Source organism: Chiloscyllium plagiosum, chromosome 37, assembly GCF_004010195.1.
Source record: "Chiloscyllium plagiosum isolate BGI_BamShark_2017 chromosome 37, ASM401019v2, whole genome shotgun sequence".
Classification (NCBI taxonomy): Eukaryota; Metazoa; Chordata; class Chondrichthyes; order Orectolobiformes; family Hemiscylliidae; genus Chiloscyllium; species Chiloscyllium plagiosum.
In genome coordinates this window covers 10,097,318-10,121,262 of record NC_057746.1, presented here as the reverse complement: position 1 = coordinate 10,121,262, position 23,945 = coordinate 10,097,318, and positions in this window count along the sequence as shown.

The window sequence follows — 23,945 nt, the reverse complement described above, 5'->3', positions numbered from 1 at the left end:
AATTGTCTCAATTTTGTACAAAATACTTAAGAACCTGTAGTTAGATTTCTTGTGTCTATGATGATACCATAACCAAAGACATTGCAAACTTTTCACTGCATTCGTTAGAGTGCACGTGACAATGAAGGAATTCAATTCAGTGTGAGCGAGCCAATGTCTTTGACGACGTGTCCAAACAAAGCTGCTATTTGTGCAGTGGAATGGGATAGCCAACAGAGGGCGATATGACATCACTTTCAACATAAGAGGAGACAGACAGAGAGAAAGTGAGTAGGTACATTTCAATGGATTCACTCCCAAAACAGAAACGCAAATGTTCAGAGATATCCATGCAGAGATGCACAGATTAATACACTAAAGTGCACACACAAAGACACAGTCAAACGTATATATATATGTACCCACACAGACAGACATATACACACACACACACAAGCACACACACAGAGTCGTTAACGTACAGATTTTATGCAGAAACTCGGCCCCTCAGGCCTGCTTTGGCATTAAGTGGGGCCTCATGATCCTTCTGACCTTTTGGGTTTTTAGTAGGAGGTGTCAGAAAACTTACCACATGGATAACTGGCTTGTGGCCGTTAAGCGTTCATAGTGGTGTCGCTTTTTGATCCTTCGATGTTGGCTCTTCCTATCATTGTAAAGCAAAATTCACCAAGCGTTGGATTGTTCACCCACTAATAGGAAACTTTTAGACCATCGTGAGACAGGTTAGTTGGTTAGGCCACTGTTGGAATATTGTGTGCAATTCTGGTCTCCTTCCTATCGGAAAGATGTTGTGAAACTTGGAAGGGTTCAGAAAAGATTGACAAGGATGTTGCCAGAGTTGGAGGATTTCAGCTACAGGGAGAGGCTGAACAGGCTGGGGCTGTTTTCACTGGAGCGTCGGAGGCTGAGGGGTGACCTCATAGGGGTTGACAAAGTTATGAGGGGCGTGGTTAGGATAAATAGGCAAAGTCTATTCCCTGGGGTCGGGGATTCCAGAAATAGTGGGCATAGGTTTAGGGTGAGAAGGGAAAGATATAAAAGAGACCTAAGTGGCAATTATTTCGCGCAGAGGGCGGTATGTGTATGGAATGAGCGGCCAGAGGATGTGGTGGAGTCTGGTACAATTGCAACATTTAAGAGGCAATTGGATGGATATATGAATAGGAAGGGTTTGGAGGGATATGGGCCAGGAGCTGGCAGGTGGGTCTAGATTGGGTTGGGATATCTGGTCGGCATGGCCGAGTTGGACTGAAGGGTCTGCTTCCATGTTGTACATCTCTCACACTCTATGATTCTTTGGCTGATCTGATCATGGCCTCAACTTTATTTCCTCTTGGGAAATAATGCTTGGCAAGTGACTGTGCTGTTAGGGTGATAGCACGTTGGAACAAGTGACTGTAATTCACTTAGTTTGAAAATAGTTCTGGAAAACAATATGCCTAGTCCACAAGTTAACGTTATAAATGGTGGCAAGGCCCATTTTGATGGTATTAGGCAGGAACTTTCAAAAGATGATTGAGGAGAAGCTATTCGCAGGTAGACAGACATCTCGCAAGGGGGAGTCTTTCAAAAGTGAGACAACGAGTGTTCAGGGACAGCATGTTCCTGTTAATGGGGAGGGCAATGTTAGTAGGCGTAAGGAACACGACATGACAGAGGATATTGAGGGTCTGGTCAAGAAAAAAGAAGAAGGTATATGTCAGGTGTAGGCAGCTGAGGTGAAGGGATTTCCTGGAGGAGCTTATGGAGTGTTAGAGTACACTTCTGGGGTAATCAGGAGGGCAAAAGGAAGCATGAGATAGCTTTGGCTGATACGGTTAAGGAGAATAGATAGAGCTGAAAATGTGTTGCTGGCAACGCTTAGCAGGTCAGGCAGCATCCAAGGAGCAGGAGAATCGACGTTTTGGGCATGAACGCTTCTTCAGGAAGAATAGTTAGAGAATATATAGAGGTCCTACAAGTATATTCCGGACGAAAGAGACACTGGGGAGAGAATAGAGCTCCTGAACAATCAAAGAGCCATCAATGTGTGGAACCACAAGAGAATAATTAGTTTACTCGATTTATTGTCACATGAACTCAAAGGACGACAGTGAAAAGTTTAAGTCACCACATGTGACGCAGTCTTATGTACAAGGGTAATCGCCTCCAGACACAAAATCTTAGTGGAAAGTGGAAAAATGAAGAAAACAAAGTTAAAACTGTAACAAATTAGAGACCATCCTGTAAAAGTCGAAAAACACAGAAACGCAGTTTATATTCAACTTCACAGTCCATAAGCACCTGGCAATGCTGGGTTCACAGTCCACACAAGGACTCGACCTCCACAGTCTGCTGCCTTACAGAGTTTCCTGCTCAATGGGTGATATCCTACAGAAATAGATCGCGTCAGTATTTACTGTGAGGAAAGACATGAAAGCCAGGGAACAAAGGAAAAGTGATTTTTGAAGCGAGTCCACATTACAGAAGAGGAAGTACTCCAGATCTTAAAGTAGTGCATAACCGTAGGTAAATACTCGGGACCTGTTCGAGTGTATCCCAGATCATTGCAGGAACCTGTAGAAGAAAATGTTGGGTTCTTTGTTGAGATATTTGTATACTTCCTTCTGACTTCTGAGGAAGGGTCAGTGGATCCAAGACATTAACTCTGATTTCTCTGTATAGATGCTGCCAGATCTGCTGAGCTTTTCCAGCACATTCTGTCTGTGTTTCTGATTTGCAATGTCTGCAGTTCTTTCTATTTTTTATTTGCATCATTGACAGCCACATGTGAGTTTCTGGCGAACGGGAAGACAGCTAATGTTGTGACATTATTTCTAAAAATTCTGCAAGAAAAAGCCAGGGAGCTACAGACCTGAGTCTAACGTCAGGTGTGGGTCAATGTTTGAATTAGATTCTGAGAGACAGGATTTGCATGCATACTGAAAGACAAAAACTGGTGACGGATAGTCAGCATGGCTTAGTGTGTAGGAAAACGTGTCTCACAAACTAGATTGCAATTTTTGAAGAGGTGACCAAGAAGATAGATGAAGATAAAACAGCATAGATTGTCTTCGTGGACGTCACTGGGGCCCAACAAAATTCCACATGGTCGCCTGATTAATAAGGTGAGATCACAGGCATTCAGGGAGAGCTAGCCAATTTATTACAAAATTGGCTTGACAGAAGGATACAGAGGGTGCTGGGAGAGTAAACTAATTATTCTCTTGTGGTTCAGACTTTTCACATGCACAATTGCATATATGCTTCCTCAGTCTGGAGGTTGGGTGTGTCTCAGTATTCTCCCTCCACAGTTCCACTACAGATCCCCTTGGGGAACCTGCAGCGTTGAGTAGTTCCCTCCCTTGTCTATTCCAGTCACATTTTCAATTTCAATACACGATTTCAGCTCCCCCAAGTCTCTGAACTGATTTCGACTTTGTCTGCTAAGACACGACGTGTGATTTCCAACTGTGGCCAAAAACGTGGATGGGATTTTTACATCTTTCTTCTCCAAGGGAGTGAAGAACAATTCCCATTATTTCATGCAGTCTTATCTTGATGCAGGGCTATCATACATTCCATGCCCTTCCTGCCTCGCTGCCACCCGAGCAAAAAGGTAACTACCTGGGCCATTGGCCTCCTGGAGGCACATGCATAGCAATTGTCTTTTTTCAGACTTTTCACTGTACTTGACCCATTCAAGCCAGGCATTTGTATCCCCGTAGCCAGTTTCTAATTCGATGGTCTGTTCTAAGTCCTTCACCTCCATATTTTGTACTATATTAGTGTAATTGTGATGGGAAAATGATATACCTGTGGCATGTGAGTGCTCTTACAATTCACGTCGACTTTTTGGAGGAATCCATTCCTCTTCTTCAGCCTGTTACATAGGAACAGCAAAAGGATGTTTATATCTTCGATCCTGCTACACCAGAACAGGACGAGGCTATTCAGCCCCCCGAACCTGATATATTAACAGGAGGAGGCCAATCCCTCGCTCGAAACCACGGTGGCACAGTGGTTAGCACTGCTGCCTCACAGTACCAGAGACCTGGGTTCAATTACTGTCTCAGCCAACTGTCTATGTGGAGGTTGCATGTTCTCCCCGTGTCTGCGTTAGTTTCTTCTGGGTGCTTTGGTTTCCTCCCACAGTCCAAAAATGTGCACATTAGGTGAATTGCCCATGCTAAATTGCCTGTAGTGTTGGTGTGGGCTTGTTGGCCCGAAGAGCCTGTTCCCACACGGGAAGTAACCTAATCTAAGATCAGCCCATCAAATGTGCAAACAAGGAATAGAGTGAATTTACACCGATTGGAGCCTGTTTCACGGGAAAGGGAACCAAGAAGGTTATAGAAAGAGTAGGACTTAACACGACCATTTTCACTCGTAAATAAAAAAGTTGGGCAACTGTGTCAGGGAAATTGTGAGAATCCATTACTAATTAATTAACAACAGTTTTGAAATTTCAAACCACAATCCATCAGAAGACGTATGGTTTTGTGAAGACGTTATTTAGGTTAGATTAGATTCCCTACAGAGTGGAAACAGGCCGTTTGGCCCAACTCGTCCACACCAACCCTCCGAAGAGTAAAACACCCAGACCCATTCCCCCTATTTACTCCTGACAAATGCACCTAACTCTATGGGCAATTTGGCATGACCAATTCTAACTTGCACATCTTTGGACTGTGGAAGGAAACCGGAGCACCTGGAGGAAACCCACGCAGACACGGAGAGAATGTACAAAGTTCACACAGACATCGAACCCGGTTTCCTGGCGCTGTGTAGCAACAGTGCTATCCATTAATCAACGTGTCATAAAAATATGATAAGCAAATAAGACAATGGGGATCGTGGAGATGTAAACTCCCTGGACTTCTTGAAGGCATTAATCAAAGTGCTGCAAAAAAGAATATTCTGTAAAATAGGCAGACATGGGTTTACGAGGAATTTATTCACTTGGATAGAGGGTTGGTGAACCAACAAAATGCAGAGAGATGGAATATATGCGTCGTTTCATGGTTGGCAGCTTTTGGGGTGCCATAGACTTGGATTACAGTATATGCCATTTATTGCATTATTTGAACGAGGGGATAGAAAACACCACAGCCTCATTTTCAGCTGGTACTAAAACTTTTGGAAAAGTACTTTGGTGCAATGAAAATGTAAATCAATTCACAAATGGACATGAATAATTTAGATAAATGAGCCAACAACTGACAAATAAATTTTAACGTGGATCAGTATGGCATAATCCATATTGATCAGAGGAATCGAAAGCAACTTGTTATGTAAACTTAAATAAATTTCAGAGTGCTTATGTGCAGTGTGATCTGGGTATCCTTGTGCATATCTCAGAAAACGCTCATGCAGGTAATGGGAAAGACAAGTGAAATTTCAGCATTTACTTGTGAAAGAATAGAGCATGGAGGGAGCGAAAAATGATTGCAACTCTCCAAGGAATCAGTAAGATGCAACTGGAGTACTACGTTCAGTTTTAGTGACCTGATTGCAGAAGGGATGTATTTGCATTGCAGGCAGTCCGAAGACGTTCTCTCGATTGATGAGGAGTTTATCTCATGAAAAGAGATTGACCAGTTCACATCTATACTCTGGGGACTTTAGAAGAATGAGAGGAGATCTCATTGAGGTTTAAAGATGCAAAAGATGATTGACGATGTAGATGTGGAGTGCATATTTCCTCACGTGGGCTAATCTACAACAAGAGATTAAAGTTGTAGGATAAGAAGGGAGATGGAGAGCGGGCAGGAAATTGGAATTGAGGTAGAGATGACATCAGTTATGAACGCATTAAATGGCAGAGCAGGCGCGAGGGGATGATTTGCCGACTGATGTTCCTTGTCCTTATTCAGCACTTTGAATGTGCTACACAGGAATGGGGAAATTTGGGTATCAAACAGGAAGCAGGCACTAAGGATCAATCAGTCTTAATCGGTTTGACAGATCATAATTAGTGCAGACACACAGTCAGCAGTGCTGGTTCCTCACCTTTTGCAACCTATATCATGATCAGGAGGAGTGGAACACATGTAATATAACAACATTTGACGATGACACTCAGATAAGGAGGAAATTAAAATATCAAGAAAAAATGGAGAATCGGCAAATAGATATAAACAGGAAATTGTTTGGCAGATAGATGAACATGATGAACATTTCATTTTCAGGGAAATGGAAGACAGTATGTTACGGAAATGGAAAGAGATTACAGGACATAGAACATAGAATATTACAGAGCAGTACAGGCCCTTCAGATCTCAATGTTGCGCTGGTCTGTGAATCCAATCTGAAGCTCATCTAACCTACACTATTCTATTCGCAGTCATATGTTTATCCAAATGTACCTCCATTTTTGTAACAGCAGTGGGAGCGGTGAGAGCGAGGACCAGGGAGCGAATGAAAGGTAAATTATTTCTATAACAACTTAGCTCATGTGTTCAGCTGCAATCATTTTTGCTGCAGCAGCGGGATTAGCGAAAGCGAGGACGGGGAGCTATTGGGAAGTTAAATTAATCCTATTAAAACTTATCTCGTGTGCAGTTTATGTCCTCCTACCTATCCCTGTCCACTAACCAAAAGAAAAGATTCTATACACGGATTCACTAAGCTTACTCAGAGTTCAGTCCGCAGTGGACCCCTCACAATGACATGGTGTGGGCTGTTGCAAGCCGGTGTGTCCCCGACAGCCACATGATGTGGGCTGGTATAGCCAGGGGTGCCCCCCCTGACAAGAATAAAGTGAGGGCTGGTGTAGGCCGCAGTGCCCCCCTGACAGCGGTATGGTATGGGCTGGTGTAACCCGTAGTGTCCCTCTGACAATGATATGTTGTGGGCTGGTGTAACCCATAGTGTCCCTTAGACATGACATAGTGTGGGCTGGAGAGTGCTCCCTGACATTCACATGGTTTAAGTGTGGTGCTGGAAAAACACAGCAGGTTTGGCAGCATCCGAAAAGCGGGAAAATTGACGTTTCAGGGAACAGTCCATCAGGAATGAGGCTGTGAGCTGAGGGGCTAGTTAGATAAACGGGAGGGGATTGGGGCTGGGAGGAAGATAGCTGAGACTGCGATAGGTAGATGGAGGTGGGGGTAAAGATGATCGAGTCATAGCGTCATAGAGGTGTAAAGCACAGAAACAAACCCTCCTGTTCAACTTGTCCATGCTGACCAGATATACCAACCCAATCTATTCCCACCTCAGCACCCGGCCCATATTCCTCCAAACCTTCCTATTCATATACCCATCCTAATGCCTTTTAATGGTTGAAATTGTACTCACCTCCATCACTTCCTCTGGCAGCTCATTCCATACACGAGAATCACTGAATGAAAAACGTTGCCTCTTAGGTCTCTTTTATATTTTTCCTCTCTCACCTTAAATCTATGCCCTCCAGTCCTGGACTTCCCACCCCAGCGAAAAGACTTTCTCTATTTATCCTACCCATGCCCCTCATGATTTTATAAGGTCACCACTCAGCCTCCGACGTTTCAGGGAAAACAGCCCTACCCTATTCAACCTCTTCTGTGTCTGTGTGGGTCTCCTCTGGGTGCTCCGTTTCCTCGCACACTCCAAAGATGTGCAGGTCAGGTGAATTGGCAATGCTAAATTGCCCATAGCGTTAGATGCATTAATCAGAGGGAAATGGGCCTGGGTGGGTTACTCTTCAGAGGTGTTAACTTGTTGGGCCGAAGGGCCTGTTTTCACACTATAGGGAATCTAATCTAACCTCTTGCTATAGTTCAAATCTTCCAACCCTGGCAACATCCTTGCAAATCTTTTCGAAACGCTTTCAATTTCATAACATCTTTCCGATAAGAAGGAGGCCAGAATTGCGCACAATATTTCAATAGTGGCCGAACCAATGTCCTGCATAACCGCAACATAACCTCCCAACTCCTGTACTCAATACTCTAACCAATGAAGCAAAGCATACCAAAAGCCTTCTTCACTATCCTATCTCCCTGCTAAGATTTGCTTTCTCAAAAAGCAACACCTCACATTTATCTAAATTAAACTCCATCTGCCACTTCTCAACCCATTGGCCCATCTGATCAAGATCTCGTAATCTGAGGTAACCTTCTTCGCTGTTTACTGCACCTGCAAGGATGGTGTCATCAGCAAACGTACGAACTGTACCTCTTATGCTCACAGCCAAAGCATTTATATTAATAATGAAACGTAGTGGACCCAGCACTGATCCTTGTAGCACTCCACTGGTCACAAGACTCCAGTCTGAAAAGCAATCCTACACCACCACCCTCTGTCTTCTACCTTTAAGCCAGTTCTGTATCAAAATGGCGAGTTCTCCCGTATTTCAAGAGATTAAACCTTGCTAACCAGTCTCCCATGGGGAATCCTCGTCGAACGCTTTACTGTAGTGTCAGAGAGGAAGGTCGAGCAAAAATAATTGGGAAGGAGGATGGACAGGGGAAACAGGTTATGAGGGTGGTGTTGAGTTGGATGTTTGGAACTGGGGTAAGGTGGGGTGAGGAAAAATGAGGTGTCAGGTGGTTAGGGAATGGCTATGAAGAAGGCGCAAGACCTGCATGTCCTTGACAGAGTAGGCGAGGGATTTGAAGTGTTCAGCCATGGGACTGTGGGGTTGGTTCGTGCAGGCATCCCGACGATGTTCTCTGACGCATTATGCGAGTATGCTTCCTCTCTCATCAATGTAGAGGAGACCACATCAGGAGCAACAGATACAGTAAATGAAATGTATGGAGGGGCAAGTAAAACTTTGATAGATGTGGAATGCTCCTTTCAGGCTGGAGAACAATTTGCAGTGGCCCCGGCTTATATTTTTGAATCATCATCAACGACAGGTGAGGTGCCAGAATACTGGAGCGTAGCAAATATTGTTCTCTTATTCATGAAAGACTTCTTTAAAAAAAAACAGATAGCGTGGGAACTATTTACCAGTAAGCTTAACATCTATGATGGGTAATTTACTTAAGAAGATTATGGGGGATAGGATGGACATGCATTTGGAAAGACAGTCAGTGGCAGATCATGCCTGACAAATCTGTCAAAGTTCTTTTTAATGAAGTGACCAGGAAGGCAAGGCAGTAGATATCGAAAAGCACAGTAGGTCAGATCGTATCAGAGGAGTACGAGAATCGACGATTCGAGCATAAGCACTTCATCAAGAATGATTCGCGATTCTCCTGCTCCTTGGATGTTGCCTGATCTGCTGTGCTTTTCCAGCACCACAACTTTCGACTCTGATCTCCAGAATCTGCAGTGCTCACTTTCTCCTGGGGCAGTATATTTAATCTATAAGCGTTTCAGTTACGCCAGAACAGAATGAGGCTGCTCAGCCCTGGAGCCTGACACACATTTAAGGACGAGGCCAATCAGCCCCTCGAGGCTATCACACTGTACCCAAAGTAGGCCATGCAGAACTACTATCCTATTACACAACAACAGGATCAGTCCATTCACCCTCCTCAAGTCTGCAACACAAGAACTGGAAGAGGCCACAAAGTGACTGGAGCATGAGGTATACTGGAATAACAGGAGACCCTTTCGCCCCACAGGCCTGTCTTTCCCTTCAGTAAGGTCAGGGCTGATCTGCTGTTGGCTTCAATTTGTCTTTCATGCCCCAATCCTTGTCGGCCTCAACTCTCTGTTGTGTCAAAATGCGTTGACACCCACCCAACCGCAAAAACATTTCAATGATGCAGATCCCCTAACTGTCTGAGATAGAGAAGTCCCAACAGTCACTACGGTCTGACACAAGGAAACACGCCCCACACACACACCTTGCTCTCGTGATATGAACAAAAGGCATGGACATGGCGTCAGAGTGACTGGCCCTGATATCATGGCAGCATTTGACTGAGCAAGGACCCTGTACAGAATTGAACCTAACAGCAACCAGATGTAAACTCCTCACTGGTTTGGGTCATTCAGAACAGAATGGGGCTGGTGGACATCACTCATCTCAGTCCCTGGTGTCTCTGTGGACGATCCTCAGGGTAGCTTCCTCAGCACAAACATCGGCAGCTGCTTCATCAATGCCTTTCCCTCCTTCATATGATCAGAAATGAGGATGTTCCGTGAACATCACACAATGTTCATAACAATTTGTTTCCCCCTCAGGTGATAAAACATCGAAACCTGGACACCATTAGGGCCTGTGCTGCTCACGTCAAGGTTACAGTGATGTGACATTACTGATAGATACTGTTCTATTCCGTGATAAAAGAAAAGAGGATCTCATTCAAAATCTGAAGTGAGCTTCAGAAGACTATGAGAAAGTGATTCACCCCATTGAAATTATTGAATAAGAAGAGGCACACCCCATTCACTCTGTCCTGCCTATTACACAAGAAAAGATTTCAAAAAAACTGCAAATATTGGAATGCAGGAGGATGGAAGAACATAATAAGTCAGGCAATATCCGGATGTGGACAAGTCAGCACTTTGTGGATAACCCTTCCTCAGGACAGCGGTGGGAGTAAGAGGAGGTACAGTTGAAAAGGCGGGTGTGGGGTAGAAATAGGCGAGGCGGTGAGTTGCAGATAGGTGAGCACAGGTAGAGGGTACTACCGGGGTCAGTTGATGGGAGGAATGAATCCGCTTGGTAGCTGGATCAGAGGAATGTAAGGGAGGAGGACGGTCTGGGAAGGGAGCCGGGTGATGTGAAGGGATGTTATTTGAATTTGGGGAATTCAGTGTTGAGTCCTCCGGGCTGAAGGCTGCCTAGGTGGAAGACGAGGTGTTGTTTCTCCAATTTGCAGTTTCGTTCGATGCGGAAAAGGAGAAGGCCAAGGATGGTCATGTAGGATAGGAATTGGGAGGGAGAATTGAAATAGATGGTAACTGGAAATTCAAATCAGCCCTACAGACACGGCTGAGATGGTCAGCAAAATATTCCCTTAGTTTACGTTTGGTCTACCTATTGTAAAGAAGACAACATCAAGATCACGAGATACAATAAACTCGGTTGGATCCCATCATCTGGCACATTTTTCACAAGGTCTGTTCCTTTGGTTAATCTTTGGTTCCTTCCACACACCCCACCAATCCTACCAATTTTACCCAGGTACCTTCCCCTGTGACTGGAAAAGATGAATTGCCTGCTGACACACCACTTCTCTCATCTCCATCCAGGCCCCTGAACAGTCCATACAGGCGAGACAGTGGTTCACCTGCCCCTTTTCCAACCAGGTTTACTGCATCAGGTGCTCATCCTCTGTCTCCTCTGTTGCCATAGTGAGTTCGACCGCAGATTGAATGGACAACAAGTTAACTTCTGCCTAGCCAGCCTACAGGCCAGAGTTTCAACCTTGAGTTCTTCAATTTGAATTAACCTTCCCAGCCATGACCCACTTCCTTTCCAGCCCCTCCCACTCCCTTACAATCCACTTAACAACCGTACCTTCGAGCTACCAACCGGATTCATCCATCCCAGCAACCAACCAGGTTGCACCAACCACTTGTGTCCATCTATCCCGACCTCACCATGACGCTGCTCTCCCACCCCACTTCTTTCTTTCTCTGTAGATCCCCATACCACCACTCCCATTCCTGAAGAACGGTTATAACTGAAACGTTGACTTCTCCGCCTTCTGATACTGCCAGACTTGCTGAGTTCGTCCAGCATCCTGTGTGTTTCTATTACACACTAAGATAAGGAGTCTAGTCAGTACATCACGCTCGTAAGCAGGAACAACGGGCTGTCCAGCAATGTCCTTGAATCACTTTTCTGGGACCAGGAGGAGGTTATTCAGCCCCTCGAGACATTAACATATGAACTGAAGTGACCATTTGGCACATTCAAATTGTAATACAGAAACAGGAGAATGTAAATTATACTCCAACACGAAAAACCATTGCAGCAGAAACTGCACAGACAGACTGTTCCGTGTTATTCCTTCTGGCTCCATTGCTAATGGTACACACGCGTTACGTTAACATGGTTTGATGACAGCAAGGAGGGAAATTAGGTGGTCAGTGCCAAGTCCCTAGGAGGCATCTTCCTTCTCCAAGAAGACAGGCTAGTGGATTGTATGGAGGTCAGAAGCTGGTGGGAATAATGAGCTCTTTCAAAGTGTGAATGCTGACAGATTTGTGATCAACATGTCTCTCAGGATGTTTCTCACACATCAACTGCACATTGAGACGGTGTGAGTTCATTTAGAGCTGGAGCTCTTGCTCAACCAACATGGGCCCATACAGGTTCATAAATTATCATGGAGTAATAGAGTCCTACAGCACGAAGATAGACCCTTCAGCCAAAACTGGGCCTTGCCGACCAAAATGTCCATCCATGCTAACCCTACATCCCTTCTCTTGGCCCATATCGTCCTAAACCTTTCCTTCCTATATATTTGTCCAAATGTGAAAATATGTATCGCGGGAAAACGCGTTACCTTTCACGCTAACAATGTTTTGTTTTGGAAGTAATTGGTCCATAATCCTTAACTTTTAATGCAATCGCTTTTCATTCCATTGTGGCATTACACTTTAAACATTCATTTCCTTCACATTCTCCTCATGGTACCATCACCGCAGGGATTAGTCTGGTGAAACTCCTTTCCACTGTCTCTCTGTGGCAATCGATCACTCCTTGTAATAGAAAGAAAATCTGTACACAGTGCCCCAAGTACCGTCTCAGCAACGCTCTACAACTGCACGAAGGTGTCTTCACTTCTGTACTTTAATCATTTTTGGAATGCAGAGCAGCATGACATTTGCAGTGTTAATTACTTGCTGCCTCGTATAAATTCTGTTAGAGACTCGTGACCAAAGACACCCAGCTCATTTTCGCCAAGGGCACTTACCATCCTCTCACCTTCAAATAATTACAAAATTAAGAAGGATGCGGGGTTTTATTTGCCAAATCATTTGTTTTCCTGTGCTTCAAGCACAGCCACACCAACTGCAACATCAGTACCGCCAGTGGGGATGTTTAGAGATGGTGGGGAGGTGCTCGCCGAGTTGTATTATCTCCAGACAATTAATCCAGAGACTAAGATGATGACCTAGACCCTGGATTCGCTCCCCACCACGGAAAATAGTGTAATATGAATACAACTTAAGAAATCAGGTATTAAATATCAAATGAAAATATGAAACTATTACCGATTGTCAGAAAAAGCTACCTGGTACTCCAATGTACTTTAGGGAAGGAAATATACCATCTTCACAGGGTCGGGCTAACATGTGGTCCAGACCCACAGCAATGTAATTGACTCTCAATTGCCCTTTTAAATGTACAAGCCAGCCTCTCAGTTATATCACTCACCACAAAGTCTCAAAGAAATGAAACCGCAAGGAACTAAGCACTAGCTACTTACAGCCACAGATTGCAGTGGGTCAGAAAGGCAACTCACCAACACTTTTTCAAGGACAATGAGGAAAACGATTAAATGGTGGCCCAGCATCCCATTAAAGAATAAAAGATCATCATACTTAGGGAAGAGAGACAACGTCACTTTAAACAGGGACGTTGATGTATACCCTACATGGTCATGATATTCAGTAATATGGGAATAGGAGAAAAATAAATAAGATTAATCTCGTGTTTCACTTCCATTCCAACTGATCATCAACAATCATTTTATTTGTTTCGTTTTTTTTTTCTATCTTTCTCTTTTCACTCGTTCTCCCCTTCACAATAGACGGCCCTGTCGCCAACATCAAACATACTATTTCACAGCTGCGTTTATTTCTGATGCATGGTCAGTGGACTCGAAATGACAACTTTGTTTTTCTCTCGACCCAATGCTGCCAAGTCTGTTCAGTTTCTCTGGCATATTCTCGTTCTTTTTGTTTCGGATTTCGAACATTATTCTTTGTTTTACTTAACCTTTAATTTTGTTTTTATACGAATATCTGTATCACTTGCAAGGGCTGCATTTGTTGACTTCTTTGAATGCCTTTTACTGGGAGGCCATTCTGTCAGGCAGGACAGAGCCAAGCGCATTGTTGTGGTTCTCTTAATCCAGACGAGGTAATAACGTTAAATTCCTTTCCAAAGGACATCAGTAAAACAGATTAACTTACAGACAAAGTGCTGATGGTGTTATGACGGACATTAGTGAAATTCACTTTTATTGCTATTTCTTGTCATTTGAATTTCAGTTCTAAAATCATCTGTGGTAAGATCTGAAGCAGTGTCTTTCATGAAATAACCTGGGCCTCTGAATTACATGTCCAGCGACATTACTACTTTGACACTGTGCCCCTATAATGAAGTTACTTTCGAGACAAGAACAAGGTTGTGTTCGAAATATTTGCAACTGAAAGAGTGCTTAGAAGAGAGCTGGAAGCGTAAACTATAAATATTGCCAAGGCTTAGATAACTGTTTACTTATCAACAGCACTGCCTCTGGGATGGTATTGGGGATATTATGGTGCCTGTAGTGGATAGGTATTGTGATGGAGATAATATTGTGATATAAATCAATTTGGGGCAAAAATGGACCTCGAGATTGTGAACGGTCTTATTCTCAGATGTTTGTCAGGGGGGTGGAGTGTGGTTTGAAATTTCTGGGTAATGAATAGAGGTTGCAATTGAAATTGAAGACAATAGTTTCCGTCTTTGCTAAGTAACGATAATAGAAATCAAAATAAATTAATTTCAACATGGTTTATGGGATAAATAAATGGATAGCAATAGAGAGACTTACTAGGAACACCAACAATGCCCAGGATGGGATAATAACCTGCCTGAATAATTTTCAAAACACTGTATATTCGCAATGGCAATGTTGACCAAGGCATGGAAAAATAGGAAAGACCCCAGAATAAACTCCTGATAATTGTTGCAACATTCCAGTCTCCTGTTCTCAGAATCTGATCCATTGTTGGAACCTTCCAGTCTATTGTTCTCAACTTCTGAACCATTGTTAGAATATTCCATTCTGTTATTCTCAGATTCTGGTCTCTCCGCTCCCTGTCTGTGCAGCTGTTGATGCCTGTTACTGGCGGAGGTGGTATACCTGCTGCTCCAATAGTATAACGCATTGAAAAAAGCCCCTTACTAATCGTTGAGGGAAATGCTCCAGTGACACAGTTAGGATGCAGGGAGATGTTGTTAATCACAGTCACTGAAAAAACAGTTCCAAATAATTCTTTTCAGTATGCTACATTGAGTTCACAATAATAGCTGGACTGGATTGGATGTTGACAACACTGGCTGTTGGTCTCATTTCCCATCACCAACCATTTTAGCAGAGTTAATTGTGAGGGAGAATGAGGCATGTTTTCTTTTCTCAGTGTAGTTGATTTTTCTGTGTTGGCCATGTACAATGTTGTAACCATCTGAACCGTACAAACACTAACCCCACCCTACCCCCTTTAAAATAAACAAAAACAAGTTATTGTTATTGTTGTGATCTTGCCTCCTTCAGTCCTGAATAAGGATGACACTCGAATACTCGACTTCTCCACTCCCTGACGCTGCTTGGCTTGCTGTGTTCTTCCAGCCCCCTGCCTGTCTACTTTGGATTCCAGCATCGGCAGTATTTTTTGTCTCCTCCAGAACAGTTGTCAACCCACATTATCCGTGAGCATATTTCCTCTGACCATATACAGAAAGTGTGGATTTGTTTGGACGTTCCCCTCGTTGCTGTAAGAAGGCAATTGCGTATCTTCAACACGCAACGTGCTTCAGTGGTTTTTTCATCTACACACTCATAAATGTCTGGATACCGATTATTGTATCTAAAGCAGCAAGACTTACATTTTTTGACTTCGATCCAAACCCTAATGGCATAAGTCACCGACAGCATTAATATGGCATTGACTAGGAGACAGAAATGAATGGCGCCAGTGGCTGAGGAAACTTGAGTGGAGTGCAGTGATATCTCCCAGGTGCAAGTATTCACCCATTACTCTTTCTGACAAGTGTAATGAAATGCAATGCGGAGTATGGGAACAGATGACATTTGGAACGACAATGTAAAGAGAAGAGGAGAATTTTAAATGGGAGGTAGGGAATTTTATTTTATATTTAGACTGCTTAGTCACAGGTGATGAAGGTTAATAAGATTGTTCCTATCTGGACAGAATATTTGGAATTCAAAACAGAAACAGACATCAAAATACGTGGAGTTACAGGGAAATTGCAGTGAGTAACAATCGGTATATAGCTCTTTCCGAGCTGCTACAGAGACGATGGGCTGCCTTACCACCAATTTTACTGTAAATATTCTGAGAAATGTATTAAAAGTTTCCAGAAACTGAGGAGATATTATTATTCATGAAAAGCACAGACGATGTCAGCATCAATAATCAACTCCTGCTACTTCATAAAGTGTAGCCTTTTAAAAATTTCCTTTTTAATCAAAATCCATTTGCTGAGACTTGCACATTTAAGAGGATATTGGCAAATGTTATTTTTTTGGCATATTAAAGAAGAAACAGAGTCAGGTGTGATACAGGTTTCACTGACACAAGTAATACGAACTGGAATGTAGTATATTGTCCAAATGTAATCGGGTTCGAAGTCCAGAGCTATCGAGAAAAGTAAAATATTAGCGATAATGGAATACAAGCACAAAATGGTGTAGAAATGCAAAATGGAAATGAGGCTGGATCTGGAGACAGAAACAGAGTCTGATATGACCCTGTTCTGAATAAGTCATATTGGACTCAAAAAGTTAATTCCGTGTTTCTCTGCTCCGAAGATGCCAGAACTGTTGAGCTTCTGTCAAGCACGTTCAATTTGTGCAAACGCACCAACAGAGACAGAGTAATGGTGGACAGTTGCTTTTCGGATGGGAGTCGTGTGGCCAGCAGTTTTCCACAGATGTTAGTTCTGGGTTTTCATTGTTGTCATTTAGATAAATGATTTGAATGAGAGTGAGAAGGCATGGTCAGTACGTTTGTGAATGACACCAACCTTGGTGGCACAGTGGACAGTAAAGAAGATTTTCGAAGATTACAAAAGGACATTGATCAAATGGTTCAATGAACTGACAAATGGCAGATAGAGTTCAGTCTGGCCTAATGCGAGGCGAAGACAATGGTGTGTGTTTTCTGCTGTCAGATGCATCAGAAACGGAGTGGTTTTGTTTCCCTTCGCCTGGGGTTCATTAAAAAGATGTCCTTCATGATCGTTAAGAGGTCTTACCCTCTCCCTAGTTACCATCTTTCTCTAAATGCAATTGTACAATGCCTTTGGGTTATCCTTCACCTTATCTGCCCATACTATCTCATATCCTCTATGTTGCCTTCCTGGTTTCACTCTAAATAACGACCCACGCATTTTATATTGATTAAGAGATTCAATTGAATAAATTTGCCTGTATCTAAAGTAAGATTCTCTTTTATTATTGAGTAGAATCTGAATAACTTTAGTCATCCATTGTTGCATAATCTTACCAGCCGTACATTTCACTCCAACAGGGACATAATGCCTCTGAACACTCGTTGTCAAATTGTTGAATGCCTCCCACTTGTCAGACGTTCTTTTCACCTGCTAAAGGTCTACTGCAATCAAATCTGGAAATCTTTGTCTCATACCTTTAAAATTTGTCGTCCTCCAATTAAAAAAGACCTTATTTATGGAAGGCCTATTCATTTCCATAACCAGTTTTAAATAATGGACTTATGATCGCAAGACCCAAAGTATTTGTGCACTTTTGCTTCAGTCACTTGCCCTACGTTATTGCACAAAATAAAATCTAGTTTTGCTCCTTCTCTAGTAGAAGCATCCACATATCGATAAAGATTATTTTATGGAACATATTTGACAAATTCTTCACCATACAAATCTTTATCACTTTGGCAATCCCAGTCAGTGTTTGGAAACTTAAAATTCCCCATTTTTACAACTTTGTTATGCTTAAATATATCTGAGATGTCCCTCCATATTTGTTTCTCAATTCCTTTCTTACTATTGAGGAGCATATTGTGCAATCCCTTCAACGTGCTCTTTCCTGTCTTATTTTTAATTTCTACCCATATATTTAAACGGGACGATTTTTGAGCCTTATCTTCCTTAGTAACAGCAATAATATATTCTTTAATTAAAAATGCCAGCCCCAACCACCCACCCACCCACCCTACCTCCATGTCCCGTTTTCCTTCCTTTATACAACATCGAACACCTGGAACATTGAATTTCCAGTCTTCAGCATCTCTCATTCAAGTTTCTTAGCAACTATGATGTCGCAATCCAATGTTCTTAAACATGCCCTGAATTCATCAGCCTTATCTGTAAGACACCTTGCAACTCAGTTCATTAGAATTACCATATACTCTGACTCCCTCATCTTTCTTTTCAAACTGTCGTATTCTCATCACATTCAGAGCTTGAATAGAGTGGTGCTGGACAAGCACCGCAGGTAAGGCAACATCCGAGGAGCAGGAAAATCAATGTTTTGGGCAAAGGCCCCTCATCGGGGACAAGGCTTTTTCCCAAAACGTCAGTTTTCCTGCTCTTCGGATGCTGCCTGACCTGCTGTCCTTTTCCAGCACTACTCTAATCGTGACTCTAATCTCCAGCATCTGCAGTACCCACCTTTACCTACATTCAAAGACTTTTCTCATCCACCCTATCAATAATCCTCCTACTTAGAATAACTCAACCTGTCTTACAGTATAAAGTATCCCTTGATAGAGTGAGCAAATTTCCCTGCTAAGACATTGGTTGCTTTCTAGTTTAGATTAGTCCAATAGATTGGAGCCGTTCTTTTCTGTTCCAAAAGACATTTCTTTCTCCCAAAAATCTGAATTCTTCAACAACACACCCGCTCTTCAGCCATTGACCTTTAACCTTTTGTTCCTTCCCTGGTTGAGTTTGTCATTGGGAGTATACCAGAAATTGCTACGTTTGAGGTTTTACTTTAATCTTCTACCTCACAGTCTAAATTTACTCTGTACTGCTTTACTATTTTCCCGAAAAATGTCATTCATACCAATATGTATAATAACGTCTGGCTTCTCAATCTCCCATTTAACAATTTGCTTGAAACGTTTCGAGACGTTCTTAATTCGAGCACAGGGAAATCTACAAATCATCCTAAATTTACGCTCACTGCCACAGAATTTCCTGTTGATGCCCCTGATGCGACAGTCCCCTGGAGCAATAATTCTACTCAATCCTGTCAAATGCTGCCGAACATAAGAATTGTTTCAAGCGTCTAATCATTGACGGCTCTTCCATTCGCCTCGGAAAGATTACCCCTTCAACAGTTCCAAAAGCTGAATATCTGTTTGATGGACAGATAGCCACCAGAGACGTTTGAAATAATTTCTTGCCTTCACAGAAGCGCTTCACAGGAGGCTCCCAAGCACTGAGGATGTCACCTAGACAGGGGACGAAACGTCTGCAACACAAATTCCCAGCTCGGCGAACAGAACCACAACAACTTCTTACCTTTCCTGACAGTAACCCATCTATCTGACTAATTTTACTGGGTAATAACTTTTTAAAATCTTCTAGCCATCTCTCTCTGTATCTTATACATGTCTTTAATAACATTATGCCTTAAAGTAAAATGTTTCATAACACCTTGGATGTATGCTACCTTACAGTACCCGCCGAAAACAATATTAAAAGGATACACACACACATATATAGATATATACACACACTAAGCATACAAAAATTTAATAAAATAACAAGAGAGCTAATTACTTAAATTAAAAGATTCCTCTTCAACATATTCCACAAAGAATAAAGTCTTCTCCAGAGCTGAATATGTGTCAGACTCTCCAGAATGAAAGCACAATTTCTTATCTGAAGAAAATCTGTTTGGCTTTTCAAAACAAGGAACTTTACAGTGTTAAAAAAAGAAACATTTTAAAACACATGGGGGATTTTCTATTTTAATCGTAGACCACCCTTAAAACTTGTTAAAAAAAAGTTAGTTTGAAAAAAGTCGCGCATTGTTTGCTTTTTTGGTTTGTTTTTGAATGTTAATGAAACAAACTTGAGAAAAAGTGAAACATTAATAAACTATAATGACTATATTAACTATAAAAAGGCTATAATGAAACTTTAACTTTCCCTGCAACGCGAGGAGCAGCTGTAAGCACCATGCTGCTCTATTAACACATTAAAAAACTTATTTTGCAATATGAAGAACAGTGGGCGTATATTCTAATAATTTGCTTCCAATTCAAGGTTGAATTGATGACATGATTTGCTCTCCTTCCGTGTTTCTATACATAGAATTTAAGTGAATCTTTATCCTCATCACTTTAGCTATTTCAATCAATCTTACAAGACTGTGTCCATCCTGCAGACAAAAAAAATTCCTTCAGCTCTGTCTGCTGCAGGGAATGCAACGAAAATATGATCCAAGTCCGGGTAAACTACAAATGCTGCAGAGAAAGGTAGCTAAACCTAATCTAATATTAATTACATGGCAGCCTTATGAATAAAACTCACAGAAGAGCATTGCATAAAAGGGAAATTCAGCTCCATTACAAAAAAAAATCGTGGTATCCACATAAAAGGACCTCATCTCCATTATGATGTAAATTCACCAACATAGGGGGAAAAAAAGACTGGAATTCTCGATTCTTCATCTCGGAATAAAATCTGAAGAACACGAGGAAAATTATGGCTTATTTGTGATCTTCATAAATGATGATAATAAGAATGTGAGAGATGGAGTGTACAGGAAATGATGAATAATGTTATAGATGTCATAAAGATTAGCTGCATATTTCACAGTGAGGAGGTAAGAGTGAGGCTACATAAGATTATAATGAATTGTTGAGATGGTCAGATTATTGGCTAATAACATTTAACACTGAAATATGTGAGATGATGCAGTTTGGGAGAAGTAACCAGCCAATAGATTCCTCAAACTATGAATAGAGGCTAGATTTACATAGTTTTACTTTGAAATAGAGGAGGTTGAAAGGGGCTCCTTATCGAGGTATTTAAGAGTATGAGGAGTATTGACAGGGTGAACAGAAAGAAGCTTTTCTCCTTACTCGGAGGCTCAATAATAAGGAGACAAACTTTTGAAGTGAAAGTGTTCTCACCATTCATCTGTAAAACTTAGAAAAAAAAGCTTCCGTATTTTTAAATGTATTCGGTTTCGAAGTATTTCAACATTTATAGTACCTCCTCAAAACGTTGATGGTAACGAAGAGGTTTTGTTTTGTGATGCAGATGTCCCGTTCCTCGTGCAATCTGTCCATTGAAATAATACACTGTTTTTCCACACAATTCGACAACATACTCAAACACAGACACATATTCACAATTATGATCCCAAGGCCGTTCATCCGTTCCCTTGTCACTCCGAGACCTCCTTATAGACGTATGTCTTTTTTTTTAATGTTTGTATTCTTCAACAATATATTCAAAATATTTTGAAAAAGATATAGATTATAGCCACATTCCAATGGAATTGGTAATGTAATATTTTTCCTCGATGTCAAAACTATCGAGCTGCAGTCCTGTTCCCAGTGTGCAGTTGCAGCAAATTATCATTAAATCTCAAAAGAATGGCCAACTCTTTGTCTTCCAATCTAATTGGTCATTTTCCCCTTCATTATGAAGCGAGTATATTAATTATGGACTATCTGTTTGACTGTGACATTTTGATTTGGTTTACTCCAGGCAACTAAACATTAGGAATTAAGATTGCTTTGCCTGCCCTGACAATCAACAAGACCTGACTGCGGTCTTTTCTCCACATTACTGTCTTGTTAGCTACACTCAGAGCAACTTGCATCTCCCTCAACCAAATCCCTTGACTCTTGTCACCCCAACCAAAAATGGTGAATAAAGTCAGAGAATAAAATGCAGATGGAACAACACAAGAACAGAGGATTTAGGAGTGGGAGTAGGAAATTAAGCCCTTCGATTCACTGAGGCATTTAACATGATCATAGCTAATCTTATTCTGGTCTCAACTCTACTTTCTTGCATGGTCCCCATACCTCAATCTCAATTTTCATCACAAACATATCTATTTAATTTTTTGAATCTGTTGATTGATTATCCCTCCACTACACTCTGGGCCATTGATTTCCACAGATTCACAATCGTCTGAGAGAAGTAGTTTATCCTCATCTCAGTGTTAAGCCTACCTCCTCTCACTCTGTATCTATGACTAATTCTCAAGACTGTGTCACAAGGGGATGCCTTTCCGATGTCCTTTGAGTTTTTTTAAGTCAATCTGATTCACCCTCAGTCTTCTGAACTGCAGTGATTACAAGCAAAAGCTATTCAACTGCACCTCGTGCGACTGCTATTTCATTCCTGGAATCATCCTGGAGAAACTCCTCGGAACTGCCTCCAGTGCCACCAAATCTTTCCTCAAGTAAGACGAACAACATTGGACACAATACTTGAGCTGTGCAACCAATGTCTTATATAATTTTAGCAACACTTCTGCTGTATTCCAGTTTTTTGTTACATATGTAATAAATGTCAGGCTTTTATTTGCCTATCTTACTCTATGTTGCACCTGCATACCTCCTTTCTGTCAGTCATGCGCAAAGATACCTAGAACCTTCACCATTGACTCACTTTGAATCTGCTTCCTATTTAATTAATCATTTACCTTTTAATTTTTCCCACCATAATAGACAACCTTACACTTATCCACATTAAACTTAATCTGGCAGATGCTGTCCTATTCTCCTAGCCTGTCAATATTCATCTGTAAACTCTTTATCTCTTCATCACAACCTATTTTGCCAACTATTTTAGCATCATCTGCAAATTTTATTGCTGCCCTCTGTCTCTCCTTTCAGGTCATTTATATAGATTGTAAATGATTGAAGTCTGAGAGTGCAACATTGCAGCACCTCACTTGTTTCAGTTCGCTATAGAAGGACAATTGATCCTGATGCTCTACTTTCCGTCAGACAGCCAAACCTCTACCCACTTCAACAATCTCCTCTTAACCACCTGGGGTCCATCTTTCTTGATCAACCCATTATGAGGCATCTTAACAAATGCCTTCTGGAAGTCTAGGTATACCACATCTAGGTATACCACAGGATCCCAATTACCTACCTTGCTGATTACATTCTCAAAGGCCTCCAACAGGTTTGTTCAGCACAATTTTCCCATAATAAAACTGTGCCGACAATGGTGAATTGATTTTTGTTTTTTCACATGTTCAGTTATATCCTACTTTACGATAGACTGAAGTAACTTCTCCTCTACAGAGTTCAAACTCACTGATCCATAATTTGCCACTGTTTAGTGACTTCTTGTTTTGAATAAGAATTTCACATTACAAATTTTCCAATACTTCGGCACCATTCCAGAATTTAAGAAGTTTTAAAAATGTCCTAATACTTCCACAATCTCTGCTGTCACCTCCTTATACTTTAACTGAGGAGTTTTGGCTATCTCCCTCAGTATTTTCCACCGTTCTTCAAATGTTCTGCTTTTTTACGTTATTGCCAAGTACACTTGGACCAACTCCTTCCTCAGGCCAGTAAAATTATCATTGCCCAGAGTATGTAACTCTGTCTTCACTCTTTCAATCTGAATGTGTATCTCCAGCATGTTGTGATCACTCTTTCCAAGAGGATCCTGTAATGCAACATGACTTATCACTCCTTCCTCTTACACAATACCAAATCTAAAGAAAGCCAGCACTCTCTTTGGTTTCATGAGATGTTGCTCGAAGAAACAATCCCTCAGACATTCTATGAATTATTCTTTGAGGCTGCCCTTGCCACATTGATTAATCCAGTCAACGTGCATGTTCAAATTACCCACAATGACCCTTGTGCCATTCTCGCAAACCATTGTTATTCACTGGTTGATGCTATTCTGTATTTTGAAAGTACTTTTGGAAGTTGGGGTTTTGTGGGCTGGAAATTATTCCTCCAAATTGGTTCCTTTCCATCTGTTTTATTTCGAGCCAGATTGATTCACCATTTTGGTCCCTCGTGCTAATATGATTTATTAATGCAATCTTGATATCATCCTTAACGAATACAGCTTCTCCACCTCCTGTTTCTTCTTGTCAGAATACTGAGTACCCTAGCCCATT